General features: G+C 39.0%; 1 protein-coding gene across 1 annotated transcript in view; it reads right to left on the bottom strand.

Moving 5' to 3' along the window:
• LOC108094583 (adenylate cyclase type 9) overlaps nucleotides 1-10,612 on the bottom strand; it is a 50,053-nt gene extending 39,441 nt beyond the window's left edge. Inside the window, 1 exon segment of the mRNA XM_017195200.2 lies at nucleotides 10,138-10,612. The gene's annotated coding sequence lies outside the window, so the exon portion shown is untranslated.
• Between the last annotated feature and the right edge of the window lie 6,501 nt (nucleotides 10,613-17,113).

Here is a 17,113-nt window from a genome sequence, read left to right as displayed (position 1 = left end):
GCTGTGTCATTGCCCGAGATTCGAGATTCAAGATTCCAGATTCGAGATTCGAGATTCATCTCTGACATTGCCAGCAGCAAAAGCAGCAACATTATCATAATTATTTATTGTAAATCGCTCGCATGCAAAGGAGACCGATTACTTCCTGTTTTACATTTTGTTTTTTTTTTTATAACCATAAATGTACATACATATATACTATACAGATATATATATATATTTTATGGTGCAGCTGCGAAGATGCCGAGATCGGTGGCGGTATCTCGGATTACGGCACTTGCTCTGCCGGTTTGCCGGGCACTTGGCTGGCTTCCCTTCTTGCCGAGAGATGCCAATGTCAAGCCGAGATCTCCCCACGCGATATATGTCTATATATATGCTTGTATATATGTATATGTGGTGTGTATATATGAGACAGTTGTCGTCTGCGCTCTGTCTGCGTCGTAATTAATTTGTATCAGCAGCTGATTGCTGATGTTGTTGCTGTTGTTATTGCTGTTGTTGCTGTTGCTGTTGCTATTGCTGTTGCTGCTGTTGCTGTTTTACTTGTCACGCCTACAGCTTATTGTAACGGTGGTGTAACTAGCTCAGTTATTCAAGTAATTCCCCCACAATCCATTCTTTTGTCTATCCCCACACGGAAAAAAATATGCACAATAATTTCAAAGTTTATAAAAAATAAAAGAAAAATTTAATTAAGGAAACCCTATTTATATGTTTTAATAAATATATATATATTAATTATTTTCACTTTTAAGTTCAATTTCAGTTACTAAACATTTCACATTTCTTTAACAGTTTTGAATTATTAATATTATTATATATAATTCCTCACTTGTTTACAGGACTTATAAGTGGAGTACGCGTGGTGACTTTTCTTCAAGTGCAGTGACTTACATTTCACGCCGTCTTATGACGCATCGACAGTAGAGAAATAACAGAAATAGCAGCAACTGCAGCAGATAGAACTCAATTCCATATTGTTTATACAATATTTATGGGGGATTATGTCATTTGACAAAGCGCAATTGTTTGCTCATTTACAGCCCCGATATCGGGCATTTGAATGAACCCGAGTTGCAGCCGAGTGCCGAGTGTTAAGTGCCAAGTGCACCGGCAGGAAGCAGACGCCCAGATACGCCCGATCGTGAATATATATACATATATAGTATATCTCTATGTACATATGAAGGTGTACATATATGTATATGTGTGAAGCCCAAAGTTCGACAATGCAATCGCAATTTGTTGTGTGCAGATCGATTACGGTTGATAAATGCGATGCAAAGACTTTGATACTCCTTGTCTGGCCAAAAGAAACGTGTTTGGTAACAGTGTCGATAAGCACGAAGATCCATTACGTAAGGAATTTGAAAACTAAGTTACTTATAGAAAAATATATTTTTTAGGGAAAACCCTGCAGAAAATGGCAAAAGATATTTCCTTTTAAAGTTCTTCAAACAGAATAAAAATGAATTGTCAACATAAAAATGAACTTATCTGTAAGTTTATAAAGATCAAGAAAAATTATATAAATTAATATGGTGGTTGGGTTCTGAGCCTCATTGTTTCGTCATTAAATTTCTGGTTTCATGAATAATTTTGGGTTGCTAATCGTGCACTTTGACTAGAGTGAAACTCCAATGTTGCAGCTTCCCCAAAACAAAATTCTGTGACTGATTGCTCCACTTGTTGGTGGCTGCTGCTGCTGCTGCTGTGATGTTGCCGCTGTGATGGTGCTGTTGCTGCTGCTGTTGTTGCTGCTGCTGTTGTTGCTGCTGCCACTTGTGCTTTTGTTGCAGCGCGCTAAACGCATGCCACTTCTGATTTCGCAATGTGCGGCTTTTTTGGCTTTTGCGGCTTGTGCGCCGTGATTATGCACAAATTGCTCATTAACATTTGATATGATACTCGTTTGATGCAAGTGTCGTGTTGTGAGTGGCGCATTAGTTTCAGACACAGTCATCGTCATCATCAACAAGCGAATGCACTTAAAGAAATACTACGCTACTTTCTACATTTATTTGTGGTTTAAGAAGATTTTCCTAAGCCAAAAAAAAAGTACTTGTATTAATATATTTTGTAGAAAATACATTCGAAACGTTTTAACCTGTATTTTTCAATCTCTGAGCTTTCTTGGCTTGTTTTTGCTTGAGATTGACCCATTTTGTGCAGTGTAAGTCCCAACAATGAGTTGTCAACTTTGCCACTGAACTGATTCCAATTCTAACTCTCCGCAATCACGATGAGTGCGGCAGACAGTGAACACTCTATAAATATTTAAAGCAAATTACGTACACTTCTTTGTCTCTGTTTGACACCGACATGTGCGCCTATATATTCTATATATTATATATATATGTATATATTTATGTGGAAACTGCATTCACGTATAATCACTTGCTAAGCCAAGACTTAGCCAGCGGAGTAAGAACAAAAGTCAATGCAGCTGTTTCCTAATTGAGGCCAGGGGCGTGGTTCATGGGGGCTTTTGCCCAGAACAATGCAAATTGCAAGTGGCTAAGTAAACCCCAAATTGTGAGGCGTAAAAAACTGTGTACCCGGTCAATAGCTCTCTATAATTATCAAGCGAGAAAAAAAATTAATTATGGAAGAAAACTGTGCAAACAAAACGGGGAGAATCGCTATTGGAATCCGTAATTCGTGGGATTATTCGAAGGGGATAACAAAATAAATGAAAAATCCCACTGAAATCAGGGTGATCTTCGGAGATCGGTGGAGAACCCGAGAACCACGGACGAAAAAGATGATCCAAGTGATCATGCCGTGCGGTAATTACCTCTAAATGCGAATGGAAACATTTTTATGAGGCACACGCTGGCCGGCGAGACAATGTGTTTATAGATCGTTTCGGATCGTTTTGGATCGGATCGGAGCAGATCGGTGCGTTGATTGCTTTATTCGCAGCGGAAAGTTCTCCATTCGGATCCATCAAAGCATCATCATCGTAATGATAAGCGGAGCCATCAGCAGCTTGATTAATGCTAATCATCCGCCACATGCCGAGAACTCGGAATTATTTCATTGGCTTTGCGAACGGAAGGAGATGCAGTTGTATAATGCGAAGGGGGGGAAATCGACATGAGAATCAGGGGATCGTATAATAAATTGGATTGTAACGAATTTTCAGGTTGAAAAGGAGATTAGCTGAACAAAATAAAAAGAGTTGATATAAATGGTGAAATATAACAAAAGTTGTGGAGTTATGCAACTTAAAGTTTTATGACGAAATGAATTTATGAATGCGGCTTAGAGATTCGCAATGAAGAGGAGCCATTAAAAAGGAAGTAGGAAAACGTAAAATAAAACATACAAAGCACTTTACAACTATTAAAAAAATCAGAGGAAATAATAAAATTATATAAATAAAACATTACAGAAAACACATAAAAACCACATGAAAGTGCATTAGAGATGCGTAATGAATAAATCATCAGACGTGCCACGAAAAATGGGACGGCAAATGAGGACCAAGTGTCCCATAAACCGATGTGTGAAGTTTTCCCAGTGGCCAGTTCCTCGGGAATCCCCCTTCCCCCCTCTGGTTTCCTACGGCACTGCGTTGACCTCGACACGTCCTTGACCTCCGCACGACATACGCCCAATTCCCCTGCGGTGGGTCGAATGTAATTGGAAGGGGATGGACAGCTTGTTATTGTTCATGTTGCTGCCACATTAAATGTGAATTGAAAAATTCATTTTTAAACATTTGTTTACATGGCTCAAAGGGGGGACTCGCTTTGGCGAAGGGGGGAAACTTTGGCGCTCATGAACTCTAAGCACAAAGTCGAAAAGTTGAAAGACAAATAAACGACGGAAAAGTGCAAATAGGCAAAAAACGGCGGCAGCAGCAGCAACAACAAAAGACACAGATTAACAAAAATAAACACAAACAATAGACCCAGATAGAAAAAAAAAAAAAAAAACCAGCCGTTGATGGGTAATGAAATAAAGCAGAATGGGAGTCGAATCGAACTATAAATACGCTCAAGTAAAAACTATTCAACGATTGGGAAATTTAGATTATAATTTGAAGGATTCCCATGAACTCTATAAGTAATTTAACCCTGAAGAACAAATGCACCTTTATTTAAACAGTTAACTGCTAAAGACATTCGAATATCAGCAAAAACCATTACATAAATCTAGTTTTTTGTATTGCCAGTAATTTGTTTCTGAACAGCTTTACTTAATTTTAATTGCCTTTCTTAAACTAGTTTTTGTATTCCATTTAAAATTTAAAATTAATTACATAAAGTATTTATTACTTAACCCATACAAAAACTTTACTTCTTCAATAACGAAATAAATATTTCATAAGGTGGAAAACTTTTGTGTTGGCATATTCACATCTTCTCCAAAGGTGAAAATACCTTACCGTTTTTGCCTTATAGATTTCTCTGGAAACATTGGGGTGTTAAACAGAATATTGATGATATAAAATCGCTTTCCTCAGCGGAGATTATGAAAAAATGTAGAACTTTTTTGCGGGCGCCATTGACGAGGCGTTAAAAAACACGGCAAACTTGAGCGAGTTAATTTCTGCACTTGTTGTTGTTGCTGTTGCTAAATTTCTGGTTGTTTAATTTTCTGCCAATCTGCCAATTAATGGTGTTACTTCTGTTGTTGCTGTTGCGGCCAACATTTAACAATACTGATTTATTTATCTGGTTTTTGTAACCCCCCCGGTCCCCCTCTCTTATTGTTTATTTACATTTGCTATCCGAATTGTTATTGCTACCGTTTTTTCACAGTCTTGTAGTTTTTAGTCGTGTTGTGTTGTGTTTTTCTGTTCTTTTGGGTTTTTTTTTTTTTTTTTTTTGTAGTTTGTTGCTGTACGATTAAAATTGAGTTTGGGCTTCTGTTGAAGTTGAAGGTTGGTGGGAGAGCTTATGGAGGAGGATTCTTCGGATTTTCAGATTTTAGGGAGTGACAGCTGTTGAAAAGTGCCTGGCCAAAAGGAAAGTTGAAGCGTCAGTTGCAGGAGGGGTTTTTAGGTCTTTTGGCCGAATGTAAGTTGATATCCCGGGGCTGCTGTCACCAGAAGACAGAACTCGAATCCTCGAGGCACTCACTGCAGATGCCCAACTGCCCAACTGCCCAACAGCCCAACAGCCCAAATGAGATCGGCTATTTTTAGTGGCACACCACATATAATTTATACTCAAACAAAACTTGAAGCGGGGCGAGAAAAGTTCGCAGTTGCCCACAAATCAGATATATTTTTGTACGGCCAAGTGCCACTCGGTCTGTCTGCTGTTTACCTCAGATGTTAGCGCCGTTCCGATCCCAATTCCCAACTGAATTTAGCCAGAGATTTCCTTTCTTTTCGTTGGCCAACTCCCCCTGACCCACAAAGTGACCACTTTTGCCTATTTGTAATTGATACTTGATCTGGTGGAGCGTATAAAAGCCACTTTAGGCGTTGCCATTACGTCACCTTGAGTCAGCCTCAGATTCAGATTCAGATTCGGATTCAGAGTCAGCTTTGGCGTCACAGCCACGGATACAGATACATCTACAGCTACAGCTACAGCTACAGCTCAGAGCTACAGAGATACAGATACATTTACAGCCAGTGCGATACAGATACGGATTCCGATTCAGATAGACAGAGTCCGAGTTCGAGTTTGAGAACGAACCCCAAGTAACAAATCAAAATCGGAAAACTAATCGCCTTACACCTCATTTTAAATGCCCTAAAAGCTTGACAGAAAACTCGTTTGGCATTAGAAGGGTATTAGATTTCCATATTATAATTATAAGCCTTTAGAAAAATATTTTAAAATTAAGCAATGTTACTCCCATAAATCAAAATCTTTGAAGTTTCTATTTGAAGGCAATATTAACATTTTAAAAATATTTCATACTTTTCTGCAGACAACTTATAGTTGTAATGTTTATAGCTCTTGGACTTATAGAGGGTATGTGCAAAGGGAAAAAAACTCAACACAAGTCTCAATCAAGCCAAAAAGAGACATCTAATTCGGCTCAACTCTAATCGGGAGTTGAGATCGCGACGACAGCAGCAACAGCAACAGCAACATCAAACACGGCAGCAACATCAACATCAACAGTAGCAACAACAAGTCAGTTGACTTTACACACAGAATAAATCTTACTGTGAAACCAATGTTGCATTAAATAAAAAAAATTAGGTAATTTAAGCCAAGAGGTACTGAGCAAACAGGAAATATAAACAGTTTGTAACGTTATATGTGTTCAGTAGTAAAACTATATTTTTACTGATGCCAATTAAAATTATATTACTTACAAGAACTTGTATTTGCTATTAAATAATTTCTATATTTCTGTTATAATGACCCAATTTATAAAAATATTTTTAATACAACTGTTTTGTTGCATTTTGTGTTAGATAGAATAAATATTTTTAACACTTAGTTTAATTAATTTATAACTTTTCAGTGCATCGAGTTCCAAAGAAGACTGAAACAGCTGTTTCGGTTTTGATTTTGGTTTTTGAGAGCTGCTTTTGAGGCGCCTTTTGCCGTTTGACGCTCTTCACGCTTCGGAAATTTGTTCGGGAGATTTTCAACGACAAAGTCTGAAAACTGAAACTGGTCTGGCGACCCTCCCCCTTTGGACCTCCCCCTCCCCCCTGTGTCGCCCCACCAACCCACTACGATGTGTTCAAGAGTTGAAAAGAAAAACATAAATTTTATACGAGTAATTTAAAAATTCATACAAAAGTTCAGCAAAGCCAACCGACAAAAAAAGCGCCGTATATTATTTTATTTATTTGATTTGGCTGCTGTTGTTTTTGTCGCTGCCACTGCCACTGCTGTTGCTGCTGCTGCTGCTGCTTAATTAATCAGTTTTAATTTTAATTTTCCATAAATAAAAGCAGCAAATTGTGGCCCATTGTTGCCGACCAACAATGCCACGAAAAGTTGAATGTCAAAATGGGAGCGACCCTTCAAAGGCCCAGAAAATGCAGGGGAAAAACCTCAAAAACTGGGCGGTTTGGGTGGCTTTTATTTTATTTCGGTTTCTGCCGGTTTTCCTTTGGCAGTTGTTTTTGTTTGTGGCAAGGACCTCAACGCACGAGCAGCAGTAGCAAATGTCCTGCGGTAATAAAGTGAAAAACGAAACTCGAGGCAACATGAGAGCTTGGGAAAATCGAGGCGAACCTTCCTACTCCATTCCTCCTCTTTTGAGCATAAGCAGAAGAAACTGGGGAAAAACCCAGCTGCAAGGAAATGCATTTGAATGAACTGCAACTCAACGGAGACCAGCAGGGAAAAACGTTACAATCGGTGATTCCCCGAGGGGCCGAGGAAAATTCGTTCAAGGCAGGTGAAAAACAGGTGAGCAAAAAAACATACTTACTTTACGTTAGTGGGTTACTTTGCCTCAATAAAACTACAATCCGCCGCGGGGAAATCCCGTGTTAGTCAGATATCGTTTAAACGGAAAACAGTTGGCTAAAAAAAAATAGTTGAACTGGCATACTTTTAAAAGCGTTAAGTCATTTAATAACCTACTTCATAATAACTTATTATTTTATACAGATTAGCGTTGCACTTAAGATTCCACTTATATTTTGTATATCATCGTGTATCAACATTAATATCAATTCGTTTATCAATCGGTTTATAACATTTATTTCTGTCTCTATAAATCAAAAATGTATTAACTTTTATGCTATCGTAAAGCAAACAAACCATTTCAGAGAATATTGCAATCCTTCTTGTTGAAAAAACAAATGATAAGCCTGCATATCTATGGAAAGAGATTTCGCAAAGAAAAGATTGATACGATTTTAAATCAACTCGGCGAATCGTATGATTTTCATGCCTTCAATAATCACAGTCACTTCTAAAACTTGTCTTAAGAATATTGAAGCTGTTTTGTTTATGCTTTGGATTCTATGTGTGGTTAGTAAATCAAGCAAAATATTTGATCTGGATAATGCCAGATGCGTGTCTACACTTTCAATGCTAAAATGGCTGGAAATTTGTTGTTATTTGCATATTATTTATATTTGATCAACACTTGATAAATTTTCAATGAGTTTTCATGCTTGTTCAATGCAAAGTTTTCGATTTGATTTGTTGAGTGCTAAGAAAATCTTTTTAGGTGTTGCTTGTAAATGATTTTAATAAACACAAAGATTTGGGGAATTCTAAACTCTTTTATGTAAAAGAAAAATTATATTAATAAATGCTCATTTTACCTAACGATTACCCTGCTGAAAACGCTCTTAAAGGGATTTTCTTTATATGGCTAATTCGGAATGACATATTTAACGAGCTAACCCTTTTCCCTCCTCAAAAAAATGTTAAGTTACAGTTCCGCTCTTGGCGGCCTTTGTTTGTTGCTCTTGCTGTTTGACGTCTGCTGCAATTGCATCACTCTGAACAATTTCCACTTGTCTAGATTGCTTCTAAGAACCTACCACAGCCGCTTAACCCCCGGCAGCCCCCAGCCCCAGCCCGAACCCGCCGCTTAACCCCATCTCTGTTCATGGGGCTGTCAAAGCGTCAAGCGTTTTGTTTGGTATTGAAATTCTAGACAAGATTGCGCTTAACTGCACTCCGCTCCGGGGAATGCGATGGCATCTACGTTTATTTCAAAGATACATCCGTGGAATGCAATTTTCAACCGCCCCGGAAGGGCTGGATGGTGGGTGGTTGGTGGTTGGTGGTTGGTGGGGTCAAGGGGCATCGGGTTTCGGGGATCGGAGTTTTTGGGTCTCTCCACCAGAACTCGTGGCCCGTTATCACCGCAGACAAGCAAGCAATTCTCGGTCATAACCCACTTCCCCGGAAAAACCCGCCACGCTTTTCCCTCTTTTCCTTTTTTGTTTGGATGCTGCTGCATCGTCGCAACTCCTGGCCGTTAACCCACTGACGGCCAAGAGCATCTGGCGAAAACAATTTCGCTATCGATGAAGGAGCACCACTCCAAATCCTACAGCCCCAAAAAAGCATCACAAAAAAACAAAACAGTATCGAAATCGAACCCCACTTTATCTTCCCCCTTTTTTTGGTTTGGCTTAAGCTCTTGACAATTTTATGGGTGGCGATTGAAAAGGGGGAGAATTTGTTAACCGACAACAAAAAGCTGCAAAAAGGCATTCAGTTAGCAGGTTTCGAATAACTAACACCCATTAATCATAGTTTACTGGTGCTAACATGTGAAATTCAATCTTCACATGGTAAACTTGTATTAATTAATGGATTATTATTATCATGTATGTTTTCATTACATTTTGGTAGTAAAACTACAAATACTTAGTAATATATGTTCTCAATTTAAACAATATTTCAAATTCACTTGGTACGCTCTTGTTTTTTTCTGATAATTAGGGGACTTCCCAAAAGGCCTTAAACCACCTTTAAATTAATTTTTTCTGGGTAACATTTAGTGGGTGGTAAAATGGAAAAGGAGCGAAGAACACATGTAGGTGGTTTAAAGAATTGTTTATGGGCTTTCAGTCATACATTTTTAGCTGCAGTCGTTTTGCCAACTGTGTTTTCAAGCAGAGGAAAGAGAGAGAACTCAAAGGAGAGAGGAGAAGTGATCTTTAAGCCTGGTATGAGGAAATAAAACCAACAAAAACAAAAAATAATAAAGGGTCTCTCACGTTCTCTTTTTATACTCCGTACTTCTTGGATAAAAGGGTATACTGCGGTGGAGCCAAAACATAACAGAAAATTATATGAACTCTACACGTTTCAGTCTTTTATGAAAGAACTTTGCTTTTAATATTATGGTTTCAAAACATCTCCATTAAAAAGGTGGCAAGCTAACGCCTTCAGGTATGCAATGTTTTTTTAACACAGTGAGTAGCGGGTATCAAAAAGTCGGGACCCCAATTTGAGTGCTCCCTTTTCTTCTCTTTCTCACTCACACCCGTCTCTTTCACTAGTGCTCCCTTTGCCGGCGGTGGAAGAAGATCGAGAAGAAGAGGAACGCGAAGATCGCTTGCAGTTTTCTGTATCTCCCAAACGCTGCCGACGTCGACGTCAGCAGCGCACTTGTAGAGTGCACCGAATTAAATTGAAAGTCGAACAATAACAATAACAAATAACAACAAATGAACTTGACTCTCGCTTTTCCCAAATGTAAATTCTTATTTTATTCACTTACTTGTTTTCGCTCTCGTTTCGGTTTTAGTTGTTTCTGTTCTGCTGAAACACAAAACAGCGATCTCGTACACAAAAAAAAAGACAAAAATCAAAACAAGAGTCGAACTAATTAAAAAGCAAACAAACTAATACACACACACACACACACTCGAACGCACAGTAAAAAAAAGTGAAACCAAAAAAACAACGAATTTTTTAACCACGTTTTAGTTGTTGTTATTATGGTTTTTGGGTTTTCGGATTGCACGAATTTATATGGCAAAGAAATAAATCCAAACACACACGCTCGAAAATCAAAAGTAAGCTTTGGTTGTTGCTGTTGTTTCTGCTGTTCTTATCACACGTTCTTCTTTTTTTTTTAAGTTTTGTTTTGTCTAAGATTGGTTGTAGTTATTTAAGTTTATTTGGATTTTTGGTTTCTGAGTTTTTGAGTTGCTGGTGTTTTCCCGCCGAACGTCCTCCACCCGCGACTTCGAAGTTCGGAATGAAATTTGGAACTGAATCGCATCGAAGCAAAAGGCAGCGAACCAAGCGACGCACAGTGGGTCATTGGTTGGCATCCAAAGGTAACTTTTGGGGAATATCATTGTTGATGTGCACCCCAAGCTCCCCATCAATGCCTTATGGTTTCGTTAAGTTTACTAATAATGCCTTATCACCTGTCCAACAATATGTTTTTTGTTTAATTAAAATTTAATTCAATTGCCCTTTGTAAATAGAAAATTTTGAAAGCACCATGAATACATTTTATACTTTAAGTTCTACTTTTTAGTTACTAAAAAGTGTACACAATTTTCCATATATTTGTATGCTAAATCAAAAGTTTTATTTTTAATGCTAAAGTGCTAAAATGTTAAATATCATAAAGGCTGAGTTTGCAAGTTATAAAGTTCCCAATTTAAAACAGTCATAATAATGAGGAATCACTGTGCATCGTCTCGAACAAAACACAACATGCTCGAACGCAAGTTCGGTTCGATTTGGCGATTCAAACTTGATTCAGTGGTTGAGTCGCTGCAGTGCCTTCGAACTAAAAGGTTGCCTCCGTTGGTTCGAAACGAGCGGAGGTGCAACGTTTAGTTTGAAAATTCTGTGCTTTTAAACCGGAAAACGGTTTTCCTAACATAACTGTTATTGTTTACTGCGTTTTTCAAGAATAACTCTGCTGTTTTCCGTTTTAACAATCTAAAAATGCTTACCTGATTTGAAAAGTCTTTAGGATCACCAGGTGTTTAAAATAAAGCTAATCCTTTCAAGGACAGTAAATATTAAATGATTTATTGCTAGCTACATTCCATGAAGATATTCACTTTGAATCTAGCATCCGGATGCTGTGTTGATGCAAAGTTGATTTAATTATTTTTGAAATTTTTGAATAACTCGATTTGGGCCGACTGTTGATTTCACACCACCCGAAATCGCGAAATTGGTAAAACAAAAAGCCCGGCTTATTAGCGGTCCTACCCGAATCAACTGTTGACACGACGTGACCCCGACGCTGATTGGGATTATGGTTATGATCCAATTTGGGACTCGAAAAGAGCTGGGAATGCTAATCAACTGCCAATTAGCTGCCTGTTCAGCAGTTCCCGGGATTCAAGAATCCAGCATTATGCAAAAATGGATGCAAATTGAATTACGGCTAAAGGGTAGAAAAGTGCGTGCGTAACTTTTAGGCTCTTTTTTAGGGTTCTTTCACTGTATATTTGAATGTGTGTGAATTATAATCAGTAAACGGAAAGCTTTGAATTTAAAATGATTATATTTCATTTAAATAAATTTGATTATATTATATTTGCTAAAGCCCCTTTATTACACTTTAGAATTTTCTGATTATTGTTAAAAAGTATTAAAAATATTTTGGTTTAAAGTCTTAAACATTTCAATGGACTCTGGATGTTAAAGGGCCGCAGCTAGTCGTTGATCCCCGATTTCCATCCATCAGAGTTTTCCTCGCTGCAAAAAACCCTTTTCCCCCTCGTTCTTTTTGACTTATAAATCTCCGAGACTGTCGAATTAAGCACTTCCCCCATTTCCGCCCGCATCCCCACCCCCTTGCCACCATTGCTGTTGGCCATAATTCTTGGAAACTTTGCCATCCTGTCAATTAGAAGAAGTCAACAATTGCAGTTATCCCTGGCCCTCGACTTCCTGCAAGCCCTTCCAATGTTGCAACTGTTACTTGTTACCCTTTCCCCTTTGGCCAACCCCCTTTCCCTACCCCTCCCCATCCCCCACTCCACCCACGCTCTATTCTACTTCTACTGACACTGGGCAAACTCATTTCACAGTAAATTAAAAGACACTGCTCGCAGTGGCAGTTGCAAGTCCCTGGAAAATGGGAAAAGCGAAGGGGAAATCGGGTAAAGTCGAAGGGCGCTTAAAGGCTAAACTTTGGCACACTCCTTACTCGGAAACAATTAAAATTTGTTACCTTCAATATCCTTTCTGACCAAGTAACCTATATTTCCTAATCCGGAGTTTTTCACTCATATAAAAACCATTTAATATATTGGTCAGCATACTTCATTAAATTCGCAGTAAACCGACAATCAATTGCCCCTTAAACCACAACATTTTTATTTATTGCCTAAAAGGTTATAACGTTTTATTAAAAATCTGAAAATTGCCCAAGAAATATATGTGATTTTATGTTTTAGTTTAAGCTAACAGCAAATCAGTTTGTTATTTAAGTGATTTAATGCTAATGTGCAAAGGTGTTTTATTCAAATAAAAACCGCAGGCAATTACGATTATATGTAATCCGCCAATCAATTCATTTAAATTATATACGAAAGGAACAAAAGTATTATACGTTTTCTCCTGTTTTTTTTTTGTTAATCTTTTCCTTTGCTTTCACTTGTCTGAATCTGTCTCCTGTTTTCATTTTTTTCTTTATTTTTTTAACGGACTGCTGGCAGCAGTGGTGTACAAAATATTCCTCTCCGGCATAAATAATTCAGAAAACAGGAAAACAAAGGCGAGCAGGCGACAGCTGAAGTACGAGCGGCAAAAGGACACCCAGGACATTTTAACCATGTCCTTGTGGAGCCCCTCTGACAAATGACAAATGCAGTGGACTTAATTACAGCTCCGCAATCTCAGCCATCCCGGGCAAAAGCGCTCCACTTGCCGTCAACAGGTTTTGGCATCCGTTTTCACTTTCAGGCCGAGCCAGGAAAAAGCCCCGAATGCGATTGCGGGGGAAGGCTGGAAGGGGAAATGCCGGTCGGAAAAGCGAGCGGAAAGGCGGAAAGCGGAGTGAGGGAGTGAGGAGAGAGGACACCTGTTGCATCTTGCATTTCAAACGAGTGCAGCGCGGGCGTTGACTAATTGCTGCTTGTTAACGGGGCCCAGAAAAAGGGTAATTGCGGAAAATTGAGACTCGGCCATGGCTGAAAGGGGAGCAGCTTCCGAAGGCTTCGTCCTTGCACCACGGCATTCGATTTCCGCTGATTTGTGCACCACCTTCTCACTCGGAAAAACATGCTAAAGCAGCTTGGAGAACCACATTTAAATGCAAAGGTTGTGCTTCTAATTTCCTTGAAGCTACTTTCATTTACTTTAACATTTTTATAGAAGGTATTTCACATATTTTTAATACTTAAAGAAAAATAAATGTGCATTTTAAAAATATAAACTGTTTTCTGCCTGTGCAGCAACTAGAAAAGCAGGAAACACAAGGGGAAACCATAAATACAGAGTTACCTTTGGAAAAAAGAAACACGATGCCAAATTCCAGCTAGTTGCAACCAGTCACATCCTAATTACAGGACCTCTTCATCAATTTGTACAGGATTTTTAAGGCAATCATAAGCGGTGAGGAAAAGCTTTACCTTGTTTATTATGAGCAATCAAAGAAATATTCATAAATATTGAAAATAAATCAAAGCTTCGGATATACATAAATATTTAATTTAATTAGTTACAGTATAATCCTATTTATAAATAAGAAAGGTTTTTATTAAGCCTCCGCTTTTGAATTCACTTAAGTCTATACATTTTTTGCAAATAAAGCGAACGTGTGGAAAATCTTGGCCCTCTTGTTCGCTGATATTAAAAAGGCGACGTCTGGGTTGCTGAGTTGCTGGGCTTGCCCACCTGTTGCCTTCCAAGTCCCGACTGCTTTCAACTGCTCTAGAAGTAATTTAATTTGGCCCTCTGCCACGCCCCCCGTCTGACCACCACCACCGCCCTCTGCCCACCTCCTTTTTTCCACGCCCATTGACGTGGATATTTTGTGGCGCTGACTTGTGCAGTCGCAGCTGGAGCTTCTGGTAAACAAAATGTATTCTAATTACGGACCTGAAGCAACTGTCCTTGGCCCACTCACTTGGATACTGGCTAGTGAGCCACTGAGCCACGGAACCACCGAACCACCGGGCCATCGAGCTTTGGAGCTATGGAGCCACCGAACCACTCAGCACCACTCCCCATCAATTGGCATCATGCAGCTTATTTATTTACGACGCACTTGCGCCACTCCACTTCAGGTGGCAGTGTCCTTTGCAGCGACTATCTGTAGGAAGTATGAGTACGAGTATGAGTACTAGTATGAGTATCTAACTATCTGAGTGCCATTGAAGTCAGCTGCATTTTCCACAACAAGGTTTGAGTCTACATCTCGTTTTTTTCGGAGCATTGACGTGATTATTTACATTGAAAATGAAACAGAATATAAGCAAAATGTGAGTTAAATTCAAATAAATAGATTACTTTGAGCATTTTAGGGGTGTTGTTTAATAAAAAACGATTATTGGTACTATAAATTAATCATAAAATAATAAAACATTTACCTGAGTTTGTTTGTATAAATTTTTGAAAACATTGCTTTCTTTTAAAGTGTAAATTTCTAAAAAATACCAATGCAAGTAAGTTGAAGCTTTTGTATTTAATTCTTTAAATTTCAAAATATTCTGGCTTATTTTATAATCAACTCACTCCTTAAATCAAAGCCTATACACCACTTTCAAATAAAATTTGTATGGCTTGCGCCCTTTCTGCCGATCCAATGCCCTTCTTAGTTTAGTGCCACCAATTTATGTGCTGACCCATAACTTTGCTTTAATGCAGTTCCAAAACCGAGCAACCGGAGATATCCGGAATCGAGGATGGGGCACCTGGCACTGATGGGTGGCTCGAGATGAAGACCTCGAGGTGCTTGGCGGTGCATGTTGGATTTTTACGACGGCATTGGGTGCGTCATAAAGCGACGCGGATGCAGGATGCCTCCTTGAGTTCTTTCCTTTTTTTTGAGCTCCTCCTTTGACAATTTCTTTTGCTGGCTCGTGTTCAAATATTTAAGGGACTCGTGAATTTGCTCAATAAAAATTCAACTTTCTTGCCACTTATGCTCGCACTCACACAGAAACACCCGCACACTGACACACGCACACCTCTTGAATTTTTCTGGCTGCGGAATACGTTGCGTATACGTATTGCGCCGAAAAGTATGCTATAAATTTTGAAAATTCAACACACCCTCCGCACTTTTCCCCCTTCTTTTCGCTGTAATTACAGGCCACGCCCCCATTTGCGTACGCCCGCCCACTTTCACAGCTCGCAGGCACACATCGAAAAGCGAGGAGGCGTGTCGCAGTGGGCGTGGTCGCTATCGTTTTGATCAAAATGAGTTAAATTCCATTTTCATCCGCACACACATACACGAGTATGCAAAAATGCGATATCCTTGGCTGCTCTGCTCGTCTTCTCTTGTTCTTGTTTTTTTCTCCGCACAACGGAGAAATGTGACCGCATTTCGCTGCCCAACTCTCTGGGCGACATTAAATCAATAGACAAAGACATTAAAGGGAATATTCAACAGATTGTCGAAACATTTCCCGCGAGACAGCTTTTTTATGCGGACATAAACATCAGATATTGATACTCCGTTCAATGTGCTCCGTAATTTGAAATGGTTATTGAATATTGCTTGCTTTGAAAACATTTACCATGGATTGCCTGCTAATGGATGAAGCACCCTTCTGCTCTAAAATTGCTTTGTTGGCCGAGTTTGTTTGAAAAATACGATCATTTGTATTACTTATCTCTTCAAGCATTAATTTTTATTTCGCAGTTTAAGGGAAAGTTTTTGCATTCCACTCGACAATATTCATATTTTACACGAAAGTTCAGATAATTTGCCTTGAAATGAGTCGTCCTTTCCATGAGAGTTTTATTACAGCTGCATGTGTAAACAGATTGAGATACATACAGATAAGTACTTATTGGATCTGGTATATATTCAGATGCAGGGGCGCATAATGAATTTCTGTGGCTGGGTTCGCTGAAATTCCCTTAAACATTTGGTTAAAGCTGTTCAGATGTATTTTTGAAATATCTTTCTGAACTGAAGCTTGTCTTAAAATAGCAAATATCAAGAGGGGACTTGCCCACGCCTCTGTCTTTATTACATATCATTTTGGAATAAGTTTCCAATGACTTTATTGTTTTCCCTTTGTGAAGGCCGCAGCCGAAATCACTTAAAGTTCTCGATTCGGATGGCCAGAAGCCAAGGGCAAAGGCAAAGGCGAAGGCATTAGGGTCAAGGCTGACCAGCATTTGACCTCCCCTGCCCCCTGACCTCCTCTATGTGTGTGTGTGTGTGTGTGTGTGTGAGTGTAATGAGTGTTCGTGTGAGTGCGTTTTGGGTGCGTAGTGAAAAGGCGAAACGCAAAACGCTTCTTAATTTCCTGCTTCGAAATTAATGCCAATGATTTGTTTGGCGCAACCCAAAAATTTTGTGGACCCACACTGAGCTCTAGAAAATGGGAGCCCACCTGATGGCCTGGCAATTATCCTTGGTATCCTGTTCCATTGTTGGGGGTCCTTTTTTCGTGGTTTGTTTGGCCACCTGCCGGGCAGCGAATGCAACAAAAACAATTAACATGCCCCCTTCATTAGCATGAAAAATTAACCCACAAGCGGTCCACAAAAAAACATAGTTTCACTTGGAAAAAATATATGTACTTAGATTC

The sequence above is a fragment of the Drosophila ficusphila genome, unplaced genomic scaffold (assembly GCF_018152265.1).
Source record: "Drosophila ficusphila isolate 14025-0441.05 unplaced genomic scaffold, ASM1815226v1 contig_198, whole genome shotgun sequence".
In the NCBI taxonomy this organism is placed as follows: Eukaryota; Metazoa; Arthropoda; class Insecta; order Diptera; family Drosophilidae; genus Drosophila; species Drosophila ficusphila.
This window is presented reverse-complemented; position numbering and strand designations above follow the sequence as displayed.